At 38.6% G+C, this 19,882-nt stretch overlaps 1 protein-coding gene and 1 pseudogene across 6 annotated transcripts in view; one reads left to right on the forward strand and one right to left on the reverse strand.

The window, feature by feature from the left end:
* PPP6R3 (protein phosphatase 6 regulatory subunit 3) overlaps positions 1-19,882 on the reverse strand; it is a 126,578-nt gene that overhangs the window by 91,406 nt on the left and 15,290 nt on the right. For 4 of the 5 annotated variants that reach the window (XM_079928836.1, XM_079928835.1, XM_079928838.1 and 1 more), the window contains exon 2: positions 13,539-13,636. The exons of the other annotated variant lie outside the window; for it this stretch is intronic. The gene's annotated coding sequence lies outside the window, so the exon portion shown is untranslated. The remainder of the gene's footprint in view (positions 1-13,538; positions 13,637-19,882) is intronic. 5 annotated transcript variants of the gene reach the window in all.
* Positions 13,643-18,434, forward strand: LOC307190062 (nuclear nucleic acid-binding protein C1D-like; annotated as a pseudogene). The gene has a single exon. The product of its transcript is annotated as a nuclear nucleic acid-binding protein C1D-like (transcript).

Raw genomic sequence — 19,882 nt, forward strand, 5'->3', positions numbered from 1 at the left:
TTATTTCCTTGCATAACAACATGTTCTAGATTAATCTTGTACATTCTCTGCCCCAGCTCTAAAATCACCCATTTCTCCAAGGAGCCCTGGTTCCTTTTAGTGGAGGGTGTGATTTAGAAATGAAGATCTGAGAACTAAGTATGTTCACAGATAGTGAACAAAGCTGAGAAAGAATGGCAATTTCATATGATTCAACTCTATGTGTTGTGTGTGTATATACCCCGACTCTAAATGTGAACGAAAACCACGGGTTCTAATAACATCTCAGGAAAGCCTCTATCATGAAACGTAGAGTGCAAAACAAAACAGAAAAATGCAGGATGGAGTAAAGACTATACAAGAAAAAGAGTACATTAAAAAAATTATCCTCAGAAAGATAAGTTAATGTATCCATCAAATTTAAAAAAAAAAAGAGATATTATTTAAAAGGGCACTGAGAATAATTAGCAGACTAATACATTAGGAAAATGACTTCCAACCCAGAAGTCTATACCCAGCCAAACTATCAATCAAGAGTACACAGAAAGTCTCAAAAGACTTACCCTCTCACACCCCCTTCCTCACAGAAAACTACTAGAGACTGTGCTCCACTAAAACAACAGAGAAACAGGAACAGGAAATTCAATGAAGGAGAGAGGCAAAATGAACTCCCAGGGTCCCAGCAGACAATGTGTTCCCAGCAGGGAGGACAAGCCGTCCAGTCTGGAGCAGATAAAAATTTCTTCAAAAAGATAAAGCTGATGGAATACCTGAACATGTAACTGGTGAAAAGTGTGAGGCTAAATTAGTGACTAGTACATTAAAAAAAAAAAAAAAAAAGTTGACACAACATTTCCAAGGAATACCAGAAGTTGTTTAGGAAAAGTATTTATAATTTACTACTTGACATTATAAATAGCATCCCAAGTAATAATGGATAAATATTGATTTAACCAAAATTGCAATAAAACTGTATTGGAAAGATGGGGAAGACAGAATGTGGGGAAGAGGGTGCAGTGAGGGAAAAAGAGTAAGCTAATCCTTATCTTCCATATCTTTTCAGAAAGGGAAATCAATAGATGTGCTTAAAACTAAAAAAATCAGCAAGCATGCATGTAATTATGAACTCTTCCAGTATGCTCTTCACACATATGGAGGTAAATATGTGTTTTTTAACTGGCTAAAAGAGTTCTAAGTAATATAGTCGCCTTCAGGGAAGGGGGAAAGAGGGAGGGGTGGCTAAAAAGTGCTGTCATCTTATCTTATCCAACCTCCTAAAGCTAGCTCACTCTTAAATGGAGATACGCAAAACTGACAAAAATTTTTTTCAAATAAAATTTTAAGAAGAATGCTAGACTGGGAAGGAGTATTAAATGTTGAGACCAGAGAACTATAACATCAGCTACTCATTAGTTGTGTGACCTAAGGCAAGTCATTTGACCTGAGTATCCATTTCTTAATCTACAAAATAAAGGAGCTGGACTAAGTTAACTCTAAACTTTCTTCCTCTTTCAATAAATTTATGAATCTAATATAAAAATAAAGTAATCAAAGCTTTAAATATGGTGCCAGTGGCCATGGACAAGGGCAAATTAAATTACAGAAAGAATGAAGCAGGACTTGGTGAAATAATAAATGGAGAGAGAAGTAAAATGGAAAAAAATAATTCTGCTTTAAGCCTGTGGGTCCCAAGAGGGTGCTGATGGTGAAGGAGAAACGAGAAAAGCACTGTTTTAGAAATGAAGACAAAAGAGTTCCTGATCCTGGCCTGGAACAAACTGAACTGACAGTATCCAGGCAAACTATGACATGAGCCCACCGGAAAAAACCTAACTAAGCTGGAAACAAATGTTTGTGTTAAAAGTTAAAACATACAGATGATGGTGGAATCCATAAGGATGATGAAAAGTTCTTCCCAAAGAATACAGAAACTGAAAAAGGAGGAATTCTCCCGTCGTATTTAATTACTAGGAAACCGTAAGTTTTACATCATGATTAAAGGACAAAAATGAGAAAGGGGCATGGCTAGAGAGCAGACTATTGAAAGGCAGTGGGAGCAACAGCACAATGTCATACAAGCTAAAGGAGGAAAAATACAGATTTGCTAATAAAGAATATAATACATAGCTTACTAGTTGACGTCACAGTGCATTCGGGCTGCTATAACAGAATACCATATATTGGATGACTTAACAAACAACAAAAATTTACTTCTCACACTGCTATAAACTAGGAAGTCCAAGATCACAGCATCTGTAGTGTCTGGTGAGGACCCCCTTCCTGGTTCATAGATCACAGCCCTTTCTGTGTCCTCACACGGCAGAAAGGGATGAGGGAACTCTCTGGGATCACCAATTCCAATCATTAGGGCTCCACTCTCACACCTCATCACCCCCCAAAGGCCTCACTTCCCAACACCATCACACTGAGGATTAGGTTTCAACATATAAATGTTAGAGGGGAGACAAACATTCAGTCTATAGCAGTTGACATCATTAGGTTATTCTTTCAGAGGAAATGGATCCAGAGGGGGCCCCTCAAAAAAGGAAAACAAGATTTTTTTTAAAGATAATATACTTTTACTTTTGTATTTCTTTTTGCCAATCATTCCTTAAAGGAGCCACATCTTCCTCCATAGGCATATAACATAACTCTATCAAAAAGGGTCTCCTCTTTCCAATACTACTGATCCTGATTCAGGCCAATGAAGAGAATGTAAGAACATAATTATAAAAATATCAGTCAAGAATGAGGGCTGGTTTAGCCTAAAACAGCAAAGGAACAGATTCTCAGCTAAAGAGTATCTAAATATGTACTTGCTTAGTCACAGAACTCAAGAATAGCAAGAATGAATATCTACCCTTACAAACCCTTCGTGCCAGCATTATACACATGCTTCTCAAACCTCTTAGGTATTATTCCTATTTTATCACTGAGAATAAGAAGAAAGGACGCTCCAAATAACCCTTAATGAACCCTCAATTTATTTATTTTTTAAAAACTCACTTTGGGGAAAAAGGAATAATAACCTGCTCCCTATGCTCTCATATGACTTTTTACCATAAATTCCATGATACTCTTCACAAATGCAAATTCACAAGAGGAAGCCGTAGCTATTACATAACATGCAAGAAAATATTTTCTCCTTGTGTCACATATCATACACAAACAACTAAAGACAACCTCTCAGTTACAGACAGGTGATACAGCCTAGAGCCTGGACCCACAAAAGCAAGCAAGTCTACTCTTATTAACATCAGGGAGCCCTAAGGTAGGCCAGCTCAATCAGAGTTATCATTTTAATGTGGATCTCAATGATCCTATCTCTGCAAATGTGCTCACAAATGCTCTCCAAACCACCCAAGTCTAAAGAGATGCAAGATAATGAGATGGGAAGATACTCCATCTCTATGAGGTCTTGCTCACCATTTTATCCTCAATGCCTAGCACACTGCAACTTAAAAAAAAAAAAAAAAAAAAAACCCCATATTTTGACCACAAAAATCATCAAAAATGAGCACACAACCACTCATAATTGGGAGAAACAAACTAAGTAAGTAACATCATTTGGATGACTTCAGAGGCATCTTTCAATATATACGTATGTATTTTATATATATATATATACACATAGATACACACATATATGTAACTATCAGCTAATTTCAGAACCAATCAATTTAATACAAGCTGTGGCAAGAATACAGGCTTCTAAAGCATTAATCAAAAATTACTGTGACAAGAATGCAAAAAGACTGCTTTTTAAAGTATAAAACACCCAAGGTAAATCCATACTACCACCTTTTAAAAGCAAAATCAAGTACGTAAAGGACTAAGTAAAAACTTTGGCACCTGACTGGATTACGTCATCGTCCGGCTATGCACCCTAATGGACACTCAAATCACTGCCATCGTACATGAAAGCCAAACCAATCTAAGTCGCTATTAAAATCGAGCCAAATCATAAATTAGTAAATTAGCATCCAAAGTAAAGCCCAGAAATCCAACGCTGCCTCTTACAACAACAACAGTGTGCAGAGATGTATAGCAATGGTACAGAAGACTACATGATTCCAATCGCCAAAGCTATACTTAGCTGGCTCAGCCATGGTTACACATCAAGCTTAATTTGATGTAAAAACTTCCATAATCCTGAGTACAAAAGCAAGAAAGACATCAAACTTTTTGTAGGGCATCTTAGTAACCAAGTGATTAATATGTGAAATAGAAGTACAGAGACTGGAAAACATGCTAAGCAGCATGAAGATGAATGAATGTATCACTGAAAATTCAACCCAAGGATGGGATTTTCAACTGGCAAACCAAGATACCTGACAGATGGAAAAGGAAAAGCCCTTCTTCATATAGGCTCTTGGTTACTATCCTAAAGAACAGATGAAATATGAACCAAGAAAGGGCCCAAGTCACAACTGGTTATAGCACTGCCACAAGCTCTGAGTGATTTTTGTCCTCCTACGTTTGAACACAAACCTGATTTCTAGCTGGCAATTCTAATCATACTCATAACTCTTGGTGCCCACCACTAAAACTTCTAAAGTTATCAAAAAAAACTGTTTTAAGGGGAATGCTCTAGACCTACACTGTACAATACAGTAAGCCACCTGCCACACACAGCCACTGAGCACCTGCAATGTGGCTGGTAAGACTAAGGAACTAAATTTTCAATTTTCTTTTAACTTAAATAGCCACGCTGACAAACAAAGAATACCATTTTACTGGGCAGCACTGCTCCGACTCACATTAAAAACTAAGCACAGGATAAATGTTTATGGTCTACAATTTTGAATAAGTTTACATCTCTAGGCTTCAACTTTCTCAACCAAAAAATATAAAGAGAGTTCCATTAGATTGTCTCCATGACTAAAAATAAACTAGTGCAGCATATAAATGAAGTCTCGGGACTTCCCTGGCAGTCCAGTGGCTAAGACCCTGTGCTCCCAATGCAGGGGGCCTGGGTTTGATCCCTGGTCAGGGAACTAGATCCCTGACCACATGCCACAACTAAAGAGATCCCACATGAGGCAACAAAGATCCCACGTGCTGCAACTAGGACCCGAAGGGAAAAAAAAGCCTTCATTAAAACTGCTGCAGTGTAATTAAAGCTACACACCCCGGGCTTCCCTGGGAGCACAATGGTTGGGAATCTGCCTGCCAATGCAGGGGACACGGGTTCGAGCCCTGGTCCAGGAGGATCCCACATGCCACGGAGTAACTTAGCCCGTGCACCACAACTACTGAGCCTGCGCTCTAGAGCCCACGTGCCACAACTAGTGAAGCCCACGCACCTAGAGCCCGTGCTCCGCAACAAGAGAGGCCACCCTAATGAGAAGCCCACGCACCGCAACGAAGAGTGGCTCCCGCTCGCCGCAACTAGAGAAAGCCTGTGCATAGCAACCAATACTCAACGCAGCCAAAAAATAAATACATAAAAATCTTCCCAAAAAAATAAAACCACACATCCACCTCAAAGTTATGGCAGGTTACCTCACCCAGATGATACAAGGGTATCATATTACTCCTCACTTCACCAAATTTAATGAGGAAGACCAAGAGAGCATGCATTCAGTTCAGTCAACCTTTGGGCAAGTAAACTCATCTCTCTGAGCTTGTTTTCATATCTGTAAAATGAGATGATTAGACTAAACGATCATTTAAGATGCTTCAAACTCTCAACTACTTCTTCCTGTGGCTCTAAGAAGAAATATAAGTGAAACCAGGATACTCTAAGAAATGAAGAAAAAGGAATCAATGAATAACCACAGACTCAAACTCTTAAATGAAATTAATTAAATTTAAACAAGATCTTAAAGTAGAGAGTCCCAATGACAGAGAATTTAAAGTTATATTGGGTTGGCCAAAAAGTTTGTTCGGTTTTAAGTAAATATAAAAGATACATTTTTCATTTTCACGAAGAACTTTATTGAACAACATATTCACTAACCGAACTTTCTGGCCAACCCACTACAGTATCAATGTACTCTGCTGGGAGACTGATTTGGTGTATTAGGGTGTACCCAGTTTTCGTTTTTGCTTTAAGTCCATATGTGAACACGCTGCTTTCTCCAAAGCAGGAAGATCAGTAAAACCGGGTTAACGTAGGTGGCAGGAGAACATATAGCACACAGAGGTTTGTACTGTCCCTTCCCTCACAGAAGGTGGACAAAGGAAGTCTTCCTCCTCCATCAGGCAGCTGTAGTATAATCGCCATTGCTACATCCAGCTTTCTCAGACAACATCAGATGCTCGCTTACTTTATCAATGATCCAAACCAAGTGAAATGATGCTCTCACGATAGGAACTATGGTTATTTTTAGATGCAATAAGGCAAACTGGAGTGTGAATTCATCCATGAAGCTGGTAAGATATGTTATACCCATCTTTCCTGTGGTATACAACTCAGAACATATATAAAACAGGACAGGATCCTTTAAAAACAACCCTAACAGGTATCTGGAGATGGGAATATAGACTAATAATTCATGTGAAGTGTGTTAAAAGGCAGAAAGTCAAGAGAGAATGACAGGCTTAACATCGCTCTTCAAAGGCATATTTTCACATACCTTCTGTGCCTATACCAGACCCACTGATATTTTTTTCAATCTTTTAAAATGGGGGGAAAGAATCACTCTCAAAGTCCCTGGTTTATAGCATGGTAGAAAAAACAAAACCAAATTCTACCTTTTGAAGAATAAAATGTTTTAGCGAGACTTCCCTGGTGGCACAGTGGTTAAAAATCGCAGGTTCGCAGGTTCGAGCCCTGGTCTGGGCAGATTCCACATGCCGCAGAACAACTAAGCCCATGTACCACAACTACTGAGCCTGTGTCCTAGAGCCCGTGAGCCACAATTACTGAGCCTGCGTACCAAAACTACTGAAGCCCGCACGCCTAGAGCCCGCGCTCCGCAACAAGAGAAGCCACCGCAATGAAAAGCTCATGCACCACAACGAAGAGTAGCCCCCACTCGCCACAACTAGAGAAAGCCCGCGCACAGCAGCGAAAACCCAACGCAGCCAAAAAATAAAAAAAAAGTTTTAGCTGATACTGACTTTCCTTTACATTACAGTTGATTTAATCAGGCCACCACTGATGGACCATTTAGTTTTCAATTTTCACTATCACCAAAAAATGCCAGGGTTCCCAGAAGTGGAACTGCTGGATTAATGTTCATTTCTAATTAGCTGCACAATAGCCATTGGAGGTCATGGCTATCCACATTCCCACCACCAATGGAAGTATGTATGCCTGGTTCTTCACACCCTTGCCCAACAACGTCTTTTTCTCTTAAGAGCACTGTTCATGTCTAAGAGCCATTTATACTTCACTTTTCTGCCAACTGTCTGTTTATATCCTTTGTTCATTTTTCTACTGGGCCTGTCTTCTCAATGGTTTGTAGTGGTTATTTAAAAGTAAGAAAAGGAGCCCTTTGTCTCAAAGCATTCCCTCTTCAGCTCATTCCAATCTGTACCACTCAACTGAAACTGCCTTTTTAAGTCACCAGTGACCTCCAGATGGGGCTAAACCTAAATGAAACTCTTCTGTCCTCCTCTCAACCTCGCTCTCGGGAGCATTCAGTACTGTTCACCAGGAGACCCTCCTTACTGGCACCTTCTCCTCACTTGGCTTCTTTGAGATCACACCCACCTTGTTTTCTCACTGGCCACCTCTCGGTCTCCTCCGAGGCAGAGGTTCCCACAGGGTTCAGACTGTGGACACTACCTAGGTACACTCTCCCCAGCTGACTACAGTGGCTGGGGTGTCCACTTCCATGTCTTCTACTCACCCTGTTGCCGAAGCAACCAAAACAAGGCCTGGGGAGACTTCAAAAAAAAAAAAAAATGGTTTTGTTGAATAAATGAAGCCGTTTCCACAGGTTTTTAAATATACCTCTGTAAACACAGTTGCGATTCAAATTTATAAAACCAACTAAGGCCATCTCTGCACTTCAAACACAGGTACCCAACTATTAGCAGACATTTCCCCTTGGATGTCTTGCAAGCACATTAAATTTAGTATCTCCTAAACGGGTTTTTGCTCTCTATCATACACTGACCAGCAACCAAACCTTTTCCTCACTAAGTTCTCCCTGTCCCAGAAAAGGCACATCCCAGTTGTAAAAGACAGAGTCTGGCTCCTCTTTTCCCTTCCAATATCCAATTCATCAAAATTTTGTCAACTCCATCTTCTGAGTATCTCCCCTTCCTCATCTTCCTCTGCCACCACCCGGAGGACAAAAACAGCTTCCTACTTCATCTCCTTGCATCTCCTCTGGCCCTTTAAGCCACCGTTTACTTGCGTTCCTATTCAGTGTCCTCTGCCACTCCACATGAGCAATAATAACAGTGGTGATAATCTGATCTATGCGGTCCACTGTGGTAGCCATATAAGGCTTTAAGCACATGAAACATAGCTAGTTCGAACTGAGAAGTACGTACGTGTAAAATATACACTTGACTTCAAAGACTCAGTACAAAAGAAAGAAGTGAAAATATCTCATTAATAATTTTATATGACATGCTGAACTGACAATATTTTGTATTACTGGGTTAAATAAAATACATTAAAATTAATTTTACCTGTTTCCTTTTCATAAGGCCACTAGAAAATTTATGATTACATATGTAGCTTGCACTGTATCTCTATTGAGACACTGTCCTGATTCACTGAGGGCACCAGCATGCCATCTTTTTAAACCACATGTGACCAAAGCATTGAAAGCACCAGGCCTGGCACTGGGCAGGCACCCAGATATTTGCTGAAAGAATTATGGTCAACAATTGGTATCCTTTATGTACACTCATTTAAAAACAAAACACTGAAAATTTAGCTCTTACTTGAAGTTGAACCATACTTTTAAAGTACAATTTGGGCTTCCCTGGAGGCGCAATGGTTAGGAATCCGCCTGCCAATACAGGGCACATGGGTTTGAGCCCTGGTCCGGGATGATCCCACATGCCGTGGAGCAACGAAGCCCGTGCGCCACAACTACTGAGCCTGCGCTCTAGAGCCCGTGAGCCACAACTACTGAAGCCCGTGCGCCTAGAGCCCGTGCTCCACAACAAGAGAAGCCCGTGCTCCACAACAAGAGAAGCCTGCGCACCACAACAAAGAGTAGCCCCTGCGCGCAGCAACGAAGGCCCAACACAGCCAATAATCATTTATTATTATAAATGATAATAAATAAAATAAATTTTAAAAAATAAATGAAATACTATGTGTATTAAAACAACTTTTTTTTTTTTAAATTCAACAAATGTATACTGAGACCTGCTCTGCAGAGCATACCAAAGCCAGGTGTCCTGACTTCTAGCTGGTACCGCGGCAGGGTCACTGCACCCAGTCACCCTTTCATTAAGGAAACCCATGACATGGAGTCAGGGAAAGGCCTTCTTTGTTTTTCATAGTTTGCATTCTTACAATAAATCATTTGAATTTATACAAATAATACACAAATACATTCTTCTAAACTATTGTAACAATACAGACAAAGTGACAATCTCCTTCTACCTACCCAGCTCGTTCCAATCACAGTAATCAGTTTCAGAACTGTTAAGAAAACAACTAAGTTGAAACTTTACACATACATGAATTCTAAGAAATACTTTGTCTACTTCTCTAACATTCATCCTAATTACGTCATTAATTTTTGTAATTTTTCGGTGCTAAATTTTCTGCTAGAAGGGAAAGTCAGAAACTGGGGAAGACTGGAAATTTAAGGTGGCCTAAAAAGATTTTGAGTCATCAACCCTTAAAACTTAGTCATCACAACTCAAAAAATCAGCCATGAGAGAAGGAAAGCTAGTGGACAGTATAAGGAGGGGAAAAAAAAGTAGACGGTTAACATGGAAAGTCTAATTAATAAGATTTAGGTAGTGATCATCTTGTAATATATTTAAATATCCAATCACTATGCTGTACACCTGAAATTAACATAATATTGTTGTACCAACAATATGTCAAGTGAAAAAACAAAACAAAAAACCTGGGAGGTGGGGCTTTGCAAAAAGTATCACACCACCTTATGTTATGCCCTGCAACATTTAAACTAGAGAGGGTGTGGTATCTTCAAGAGGGCAAGGCTTACAGTCAGTGTGGGGTCTTCTAAAGAAACAAAAAATGCACTCTCAGATGGCCTCACAAACACACAGAGTACATTTCAAAACAAACATTATTACATTTTAAGTCTAGAACTATAATCTGAATGGATTTCAATGTGATTTAGGTTGGAAGCCCTTTAAAAATTTCAATTTGGGTCCACATTCAACCTCCAGAGACAGATCACAACCAAAGAAGACAACATGAGCGAGACTGCAGGAAAGGTTACGCCCAAACAGAGAAACTTACAACCACCTGCTTACAAGGCAGAGGACACTGTGGGGATACTACAAGACAAAAAAAATCGAGGTCTTCCACAGATGGCAAGTGAGGTAGGGGGAATTGTTTTAACTGGTAGACCTTATTCGGATCCTGATTTGCCAAAATTAGAAAACTGTATATATAAAAATTATCACATTTGAGACAATTGGAAATTTCAACTCCGACTAGGTACTAGATAGTATCAAGCAACTGCTTTGTGGGAGTTTTATTTAGATGTTATAGTTCTGTGGTTATGTTATGGTTAAAACAAAAAAAAGTTTATTTTTGAAAGATCTATACTGACATATTTACAGAAGAAACAAGATAATTATTTTGAGATTTTCTTCAAAGTAATATGTAAGGGGCTAGCCATAAAGGAAAAATTAATCAACTGAATTACATTAACTCCTCTTCCTCCAGAGACACAATGACAACCCACAGAGTAGGCAAAGATATTCACCATGTTTGTATCTCCTGAAAGATTCATATCCAGAATAAAAGAAACCCTACCAATTGTTGTGTTTGAAAATATGTCCACGGGCTTCCCTGGTGACGCAGTGGTTGAGAGTCTGCCTGCCAATGCAGGGGACACGGGTTCGTGCCCCGGTCCGGGAAGATCCCACATGCCGTGGAGCGGCTGGGCCCATGAGCCATGGCCGCTGTTAAATGCACTGAGACTTTTGAGGTTGTGTCATAAAAATGATGGCTTCCACTTGGTGCTATTTCTCTCAAATCACTCTCTCAGGGGAAAGTCAGTCACCATGTCCTGGGGACAGGACACTTCGGCAATCCTGTCAAAGGCCTACATGAAAAGGAACTGTGGCCTCCCACCGACAGCCAGGACTAACTTGCCAGGCATGTGAATGAGCCACCTTGGGAAGGATCCTCCAACTCCAGTCAAGCCTTCAGAGGCTGATAACATCCAAGCCAAATGGCCCAGCCAAGTCGCTCCCAAGTTCCTAACCCACAAAAACTATGAGATATTAAATGTTTACTGGTGTTATAAACCACTGAGTTTGGGGATAATTGTTATGAAGCAACAGAGAGTTAATACGATAAAACAGATAATGCAACAGACAAAAGAAAAGGAGACAAATATTACTCTTCGTTAAAAAAGAATAACTAGGGGGTTGGGGAAGGGAAGGATTGAGAGTTTGGGATTAGCAGATGCAAAATATTGTATATAAGATGGATAAACAACAAGGTCCTACCGTATAGCACAGGGAACTATATTCAATAACCTGTGATAAACCATAATGGAAAAGAATATTAAAAAGAATGTATATATTGGGATTTCTCTGGCGGTCCAGTGGTTAAGACTCCGTGCTCCCACTGCAGGGGGCACAGGTTCAATCCCCGGTAGGGGAACTAAGTGAGATCCCACATGCCGCGTGGCATGGCCAAAAATAAATAAATGAATGATGAATGAATGAATGAAAACAAAAGAAAAAGAATGTGTGTGTGTATGGGTATATATGTATGTATAACTGAGTCACTTTGTTGTGCAGCAGAAATTAACACAGCACTGTAAATCAACTATAGTTCAATAAAATTTTAAAAAGATAAAAATGAAAAAGGATAACTAAACAACCAAAAAAAGCATGAAAAGGTGCTTGACTTCACTAGTGCAAATTAAAACTACTGTAAGGTATCACTACACAGCTAGGGGTGTAGCTAAAATGAAAAGCATGAAAGAAAGATATGAGCTATTAATGATCGTATGGAGTAAGCGGAACCTCACACACTGCTGGGGAAAGTGTAATCTGGGACAGCCACTTTAGTAGATGCAGCCACAGTTTTCCAAAATGGAATCTATGCACACCTCTACGACCTAGCAATTTCACTTCTAGGTATATCCCCAACAATCTCACACACAATGTCAAGAGAAAAACTCAGACACAAGTGAACATACCATAAGATTCTATTTATTTAAGGAACAAAACTTAATGCAGTTAAGTATCAGGATACTGGCTGCCCTCGGCAGAGAGGAGGGTATGACTGAAAGGGGACAAAGGAGATACCCGGGACCCAATTACCCAGGTGGGTTTCAGACTGTGGAAATTTCATTTATGATGTGTACTCTTCTATATTTCTATTACAATTCAATAGAGTTTTAAAATAGTAACAATCCAGGAGAGAAGTGGGGGTTGAAGGAGTAAGTAGGGCAGGACTGGCCTTGGGTTTATGGTTGTTGGAGCTGAGTACCTGAGGGTTCATTACACTATTCTATATATTTGTGTTAAAATATTCCCCTAATAAAAAAGATTTTAAATATACATTAATATGAAACTGGCTGGAACTGCTGATAAAAGCATAAACTGGGGTAATTTTTCTGGCCATAGATATCAAAGGGTGTTAAAAATCTATACATTCCTTGACCCAATTACTCTGCTTTAATGAGTTCATACTAAGATATTTATCCTGAGTAAAAAAGTCTTATATATAACAATGTCCAAAAGAGTTTATAACAGAAAAAAAAAGAGAGATGTCTAAATATAGAGGTCACAGGACACTGTGGGGACCACCACAGGATAAACAATCCAGGTCATCCACAAACACATGGAACCTGAATAACAATGATTTTATCTGCACCAAGGTTCTTTTATCTATCCATTGAAATATAGTCATTAACAAAGATGTGATCCACATCATTATGGCACCAAAAACATGCAAATTAAAACAACTGGGCACAACTACACACCAATTAGAATGGCCAAAGTCCAAAACACTGACACCAAATGCTGGTGAGGATCTGTAGAGTGAAAGGAACTTTCAATCACTGCTGATGAAAGTGCAAAATGGTACAGGCATTTGGAAGACAGTTTAGCAGTTTCTTACAAAACTAAACATATTCTTACCATACAATCCAGCAATCGGCTCCTTGGTATCTACCCAAGGAAGTTGAAAACTTATGATCACACAAAAACCTGCACACAGATGTTTATGGCAGCTTTATCCAAACTTGCCAATACTTGGAAGCAACCAACATGTCCTTCAGTAGGTGAGTGAATAGACTTTTCCCCTCCCCTCATGTTTCTGGGAGGGGGAAAAGAACATTTTCTTTGCTTTTCTTTTCTTTTTTGAAATATATCAGGACATTCCGTTCTTAACAAAGCTCACCTTAAAAAAAAAAACTATTTTACCAGAGCCTAACCCACTGAGGTTTTACCAGAACCTAACCTACCTGGAGGAAGGGAAATATCCAACTCCAGCCCCCTCTAACCTTCCGCATGAGGAAAGGGAAGTACACAACTCCAGGCCACTCTAGCCATCCTGTACCACCTAAGAAAAGGAAAAAAGCAGAGAAGCACTGGTGAAGTTCACAGTTCAGGGGCACAGGCTCACCAAAAGACTGAGACTGAATCACAGCACTACAGAACATTTCCCCTCCCCAGACAATTTACCACTACATTTCCAAAGGTCTATTCTTCACAGTTCCTTTTACCAGTGCATCATGTCTGCCTTTCAAAAAAGATTACGAAGCATACTAAAAAGACAAAAAACAGTTTGAAGAGATTGAACAAGCATCAGAACCAGTCATGTATGCCAGAGATGCTGGAATTATCAAACCAGGAAAGCTAACAGCTTTAATGGAAAAGGCAGACAACATGCAATAACGGATAAAATAATGCAAATAGATAAAAATTCTAAGAAAGAATCAAAAAGAAATGCTACAGACCAAAAATACTGTAACAGAAATGAAGAATGCCTCTGATAGGCCCATTAGTAGACTGGACATAGCTGAGGAAAGAAACTCTGTGCCTGAAGATATGACACTAGAAACTTCCAAAATGGAAAAGCAAAGAGGAATAAAACGGGGGGGGGGGGGGGGGGGGCAGTGTGCAAAATATCCAAGAGCTGTGGAACAACTACAAAAGGTATACCATACATGCAATGGGAATACCGGAAGGAAAAGAGAAAAGGAAGAGAAACAATATTTGAAGCAATAATGACTGGGAATTTCCCCCAAATTAATGTCGGACACCAAACCACAGATCCAGGAATCTCAGGGAACACCAAGCAGGATAAATGCAAAACAACAAAAACAAAAACCTACACCCGGGCATATCATATATTGTCTACAAGAAACTCACTTGAAATTCAGAGACACATATAGATTAATAGTAAAGGGATAGAGCTAGACCATACTAACACTAATTAAAACAAACTGAGAGTGGCTATATTAATTTTAGACAGAGAAGACTTCAGAGCAAAGAAAGTTGTCAGTGATAAGAAGAGTTATTACAAAATGAAAAGGGGGTCAATACTCCAAGAAGACATAACAATCCTTAATGTTATGCAGTTAACAACAGCATCAAAATACAAGTCAAAAAAGGATAAAACTGCAAGGAGAAATAGATGAATTTACTATTATAACTGGGGACTTTAACACTCCTCTATCAGAAATAGACAAATCCAGCAAGCAGAAAATCAATAAGGACATAACTGAACTCAACAGCACCATCAATCAACCATATATAATTGACATGTATGGACTAATTCATCCAGCAGTAGCAAATCACACATTCTTCTCAAACACACATGGAACACGCACCAAGACATTCTATGAAATACACCTTAACAAATTAAGAACAGAAATCATACAATGTCTGCCCTTAGACCACAATGCAATTAAACTAGAAATCAGTAACAGAAAGATAGCTGGAAAAACCCAAAGTAATTGAAAATTACACATTACATTTCTAAATAACACATGGATCAAACACAAAAAAATCTCAAGAGAAACTTTAAAAATGTCTGAATAAAATGAAAATACAACTTACTAAACTTTGGGGGATGCAGCAAAAACAGTGCTTAGATTAAAATTTATGGAATTGAAAGCATATATCAGAAGACATCTAAAATCAATAATCTAAGCTTTCACCTTAGAAAACTAGATAAAGAAGAGCAAATTAATTCCAAACTATGCAGAAAATTGAAATAATAAAAATTAGAGCATAAAAGAATTTTAAAACAAGAAATCAGTAGAGGAAGTCAACAAAACCAAAAGCTGATTCTTAAAAAAAAAAAAAAAAAAACAATAAAACTCTCAAGACTTTTTCCAGACTAAGGAAGAAAGAAGACCTAAACTGCTAATATCAGAAATGAAAGAGGGGAAGCACTACAGATCCCATATACAATAAAAGGATAATAAAAGAATATTATGAACAACTCTATAGCCACAGATTCGATAACCTAGATGAAATGGACCAACTCCTTGACAGATACAATCTGTCACAACTCACATAAGAATAGACAGTTTGAATAGGTCTACATCTATTAAAGAAATTGAATCAATTATTAATAACCTAAAACAGAAAGCATCACGTCCAAATGGGTTTACTGATGAATTCTACCAAACATTTAAAGAAAAAATTATACCAATTCTCTATCATCTCTTCCAAAAGACAGAAACAGAAGGAATACTTCCTAACTCATTCTATGAGACCAATCATGCTCCTTGGTATTTACTCAAACGAACTGAAAACTTATGTTCACACAAAAACCTGCACACAGATGTTTATGGCAGGTTTTTCATAACTGCCAAAACTCGAAGGCAACCAAGATGTCCTTCAGTAGGTGAGTGCATAGACTGGTACAACCAAACAATGGAATATTACTCAGCACTAAAAAGAAATGATCTCTCAAGCCATGAAAAGACATAGAGGAACCTTAAACGTATATTACTAAGCGAAAGAAGCCAGTCTAAAAAGGCTACAGTGCTGCATGTTTCCTACTATAATTCGTTCTAGAAAAAGCAAAACTATAGAGACATTAAAAAGATTAGTGAGGTCATCGGAGAGCGCTGCTCGCTGTGGGCAGAGCCTGTGTGCCACTGACGTCACCGCCGCCAACTGCTTTCTGGGAGGCAGGAGTGGAAGGCCTAAGAGTTGATAATAATGGCAGATGAAGAAATTAATGAAGACTACCCAGGAGAAATTCATGAATATTTATCAACATTTGAGAATTCCACTGGGGCTGTGGATGAGATGCTGAAGAGTATGATGTGTGTTTCTAGAAATGAGTTGTTGTAGAAGTTGGACCCACTTAAACAAGCAAAAGTGGATTTAGTTTCTGCTTACACATTAAATTCAATGTTTTGGGTTTATGCGGCAACTCAGGGAGTCAATCCTAAGGAACATCCAGTAAAGCAGGAACTGGAAAGAATCAGAGTATACATGAACAGAGTCAAGGAAATAACAGACAAGAAAAAGGCTGGCGACCTGGACAGAGGCGCGGCTTCAAGACGGCATTGGAATAAATGCCCTCTGGGAACCAAAACCTAAAAATGCACCCAAAGTTGTCAATAAAGGAAAAAGTAAAATTAACCTTTTGGTTTGATGTACACATATTCAAAAAGTATATAATTGTTTTGTGTGTGGTTAAGAATTTTATTCTTTCTTTCTTTTTTCTTTCAATTTACTTTTTTTTTTTTTAAATTGGAGTGTAGTTGCTTTACAACATTGTGTTGGTTTCTTCTGTGCAGCAGGGTGAATCAGCTATACGGACACATGTATCCCCTCTTTTTTTGGATTTCCTTCCCATTTGGGTCACCACAGAGCATTGAGTGGAGTCCCCTGTGCTATACAATCTGTTTTCATTAGTTATCTATTTTATACATAATAGTGCATATTTTTATTGTTTTCCACAAGATAGACGATGATTATGTAGCATTGTAAGGTTTAAATGTATTCCGTATTGAATTCATATATAAAATCTGTACTTTAAATTTGTAATGCTAAATACCTTTCCCCCCAGAAAGGTTAAGTTATATTTATTGATTTTCTTATAGAACACTGAGGTTTTTAACATTGTGGTATATTTATAGTTTACTGTCTCTTGACAAGACTCTTATTTCCTTATACAGGTCACTCTTTCAAGTGCCATTTTATAAGCTACTATGAAATTTAAGTTAAATGTTCTTTGTAAACATTTGTCTATTTTCAGTGAATAAAGATTTTATGAAGTATGCTGAAGTTATAAACACACCTGTTTTCATTATATAATATTAAGAAAGAAAAAAAAGATTAGTGGTTGTTAGGGGTTAAGTCTGAGGCAGGGATGAACAGGCAAAGCCCAGAGGATTTTTAGGGTAGTGAAACTGTTCTACAGACTACTACAATGGTGGATACGTGCTATCATACATTTGTCTAAACCCACAGAACATACAACATTAAGAGTGAAGCTAATGTAACGTGCGGACTTTGGGTGATAATGATGTGTCAACACAGGTTCATGGAGGTTGGAGGGGGGGCACGTGGGGAGACAAGGAGTATATAGGCTTCTGGCTCTGTACTTCTGCCTCAATTCTGCTGTGAACCTAAAACTGCTTATGAAATAAAATTTATTAATTTTAAAAAATGGTTAAATGTAAATTTGTGTTATGCATATTCTACAACAAGGAAGAAAAGATTTGCTAAATCACTGTTCATTTATAGTAGAGCTTAAAAACGTCATATATGTTATACATCATTTGAAAAGGAGATAAATAGAAAAGCTTTCTAAAAAAAGGTTTCCTTCCACTGCTTAACAGTTGTACTTTGTACGTAACGATAAAAAGCAAAGAAGCCAGCTTATAATTTAGTATTTCACCTACTTCTGTACCAAACACTAAACTTCTAGAAGCTTCTAAGAACAAAGTGCTTTACTGTAACAAACTAAAAGCAAGCCAGGGCTTCCCTGGTGGCACAGTGGTTAAGAATCTGCCTGCCAATGCAGGGGATATGAGTTCGAGCCCTGGTCCGGGAAGATCCCACATGTAGCGGAGCAATGAGGCCCGTGTGCCACAACTACTGAAGCCCGTGCGCCTAGAGCCTGTGCTTGGCAAAAGAGAAGCCACCGCAATGAGAAGCCCGCGCACAGCAACGAAGAGCAGCCCCCGCTCACCGCAACTAGAGAAGCCCACGCACAGCAGTGAAGACCCAACGTAGCCAAAAATAAATAAATTTATATTGAAAAATAAACAAATAAAAGCAACCCAAATTTGTGATTAAAAATAAAAATCTAAAGCCCACTGAAATGGGAAATGGCTATAAAGTATACCAGTAATTAAAAAGAAGGCAGATCTCTGTGTACTGCATGGGACTCAATGAAAAGTGATGAATGATAAGGAAAAAAAGGTGTATGCCTAACACTGTATAGTTTCTATAAGCACATATATAAGTAATACAAACACATAGAAAAGAATAAAAAAATAGAGACAAAACTATTAACAGCAGAAGACAGAAAAGAACTGGGGGAAGGTGAGCAGAAAAGATTTTAGTCTTACCTATTTTTACTTTTTTTCAAAGCAAATATAATCACGCATTGACTAAGTTTTTGAAACTAAGGCTTCTATTCTAAACAGAAAAACGGCAACAGAGTAAAAAAGAAAATTTCACAATATCCTACTACCAGTCAAGATTTCAAAACCAAAGCCAGTGAAAGAGTTCATAAAATATTAACCATTAACAAAATCAGCATAGCCTTAATCACTTGTTCTGTGAAAGTTTATGACTTCTACATTAATACACTTGCAAGGGGAAAAAAAAAAACCCTACAAATTCAAATTACCCAAAGTTATCTTCTATGGAAAAGGGAGGAGAACTTTAATATTACTTCCATTTTATATAGGAAGAAGCTGGGGCTCAGAAAGTGAAATAATTTGCCCAAAGTCAGACAGCTAGTTCAGTAGTCAAACCAAGATTCCAATCCAGTTCTCATCAACTTAACAACGCTTTCCCGAAATCATTCTGGCTAGACGTCCTCCCTCCCTCCCAGAGGTTCCTTCTTCATATAAAAGATGAACATCCTACACTCACCTTAAGGTGAAAAGAGTTAAAATATGCAAGTAATGACTCAAGCACAAGTGACAACCGTAATAACAGGCACTGGGCAAACAAAATAGGAAGAGACAGTTACATCTACCCAGTGTAAGGCAGGTATGTAAGAAGGGCAGGCTGCTGAAGGTTTACACTAATCAAGAGGCAATTCAGCAGTCACTGATGCCAAAAATTGAAAAATTTTAAGCCTGACAATATGGTAAATGGCAGGAATGGACTCTACTTTTTTCAGGGGATAAACATAAACATGCCCAATAACGCTTAACTTTAATCCTCACAACAATTCTGCTAAACCAGCTCGCTCTCTCTCTACCCTGTGCCCCCTACAACTCTTCCTCATTCTTTCCTCGTTGCCCTGGAAGATTATCAAACTCTATTTTTTGAAATTTGATGAAAACAATAGTTATAATACCTATGCATTTCAAGCTCCTTGGCCTCACTGAACATTACTCGGATAGGACTAGAAGTAGTTATTAACTCTTTACTCCTGGCATCAGCAGCACTGGCACCAAACCCCCTAACTCTCCTCAATTTACAAGTCTTGCTAACCACACTATCATAAAGTGAGTTCCAGCCCAGCCCAGCCTATGCTAGTATGTTCCTCCATGCCTCTTTTAATTTACTAGTCAGAGTAAGAAAAGACTTAATATAAAGAAATAAGTATAAAACCATCCCCCCTCTCCCTCAGGATAGGCCACGTATTATA

This window comes from Stenella coeruleoalba, assembly GCF_951394435.1.
Source record: "Stenella coeruleoalba genome assembly, chromosome: 8".
In the NCBI taxonomy this organism is placed as follows: domain Eukaryota; kingdom Metazoa; phylum Chordata; class Mammalia; order Artiodactyla; family Delphinidae; genus Stenella; species Stenella coeruleoalba.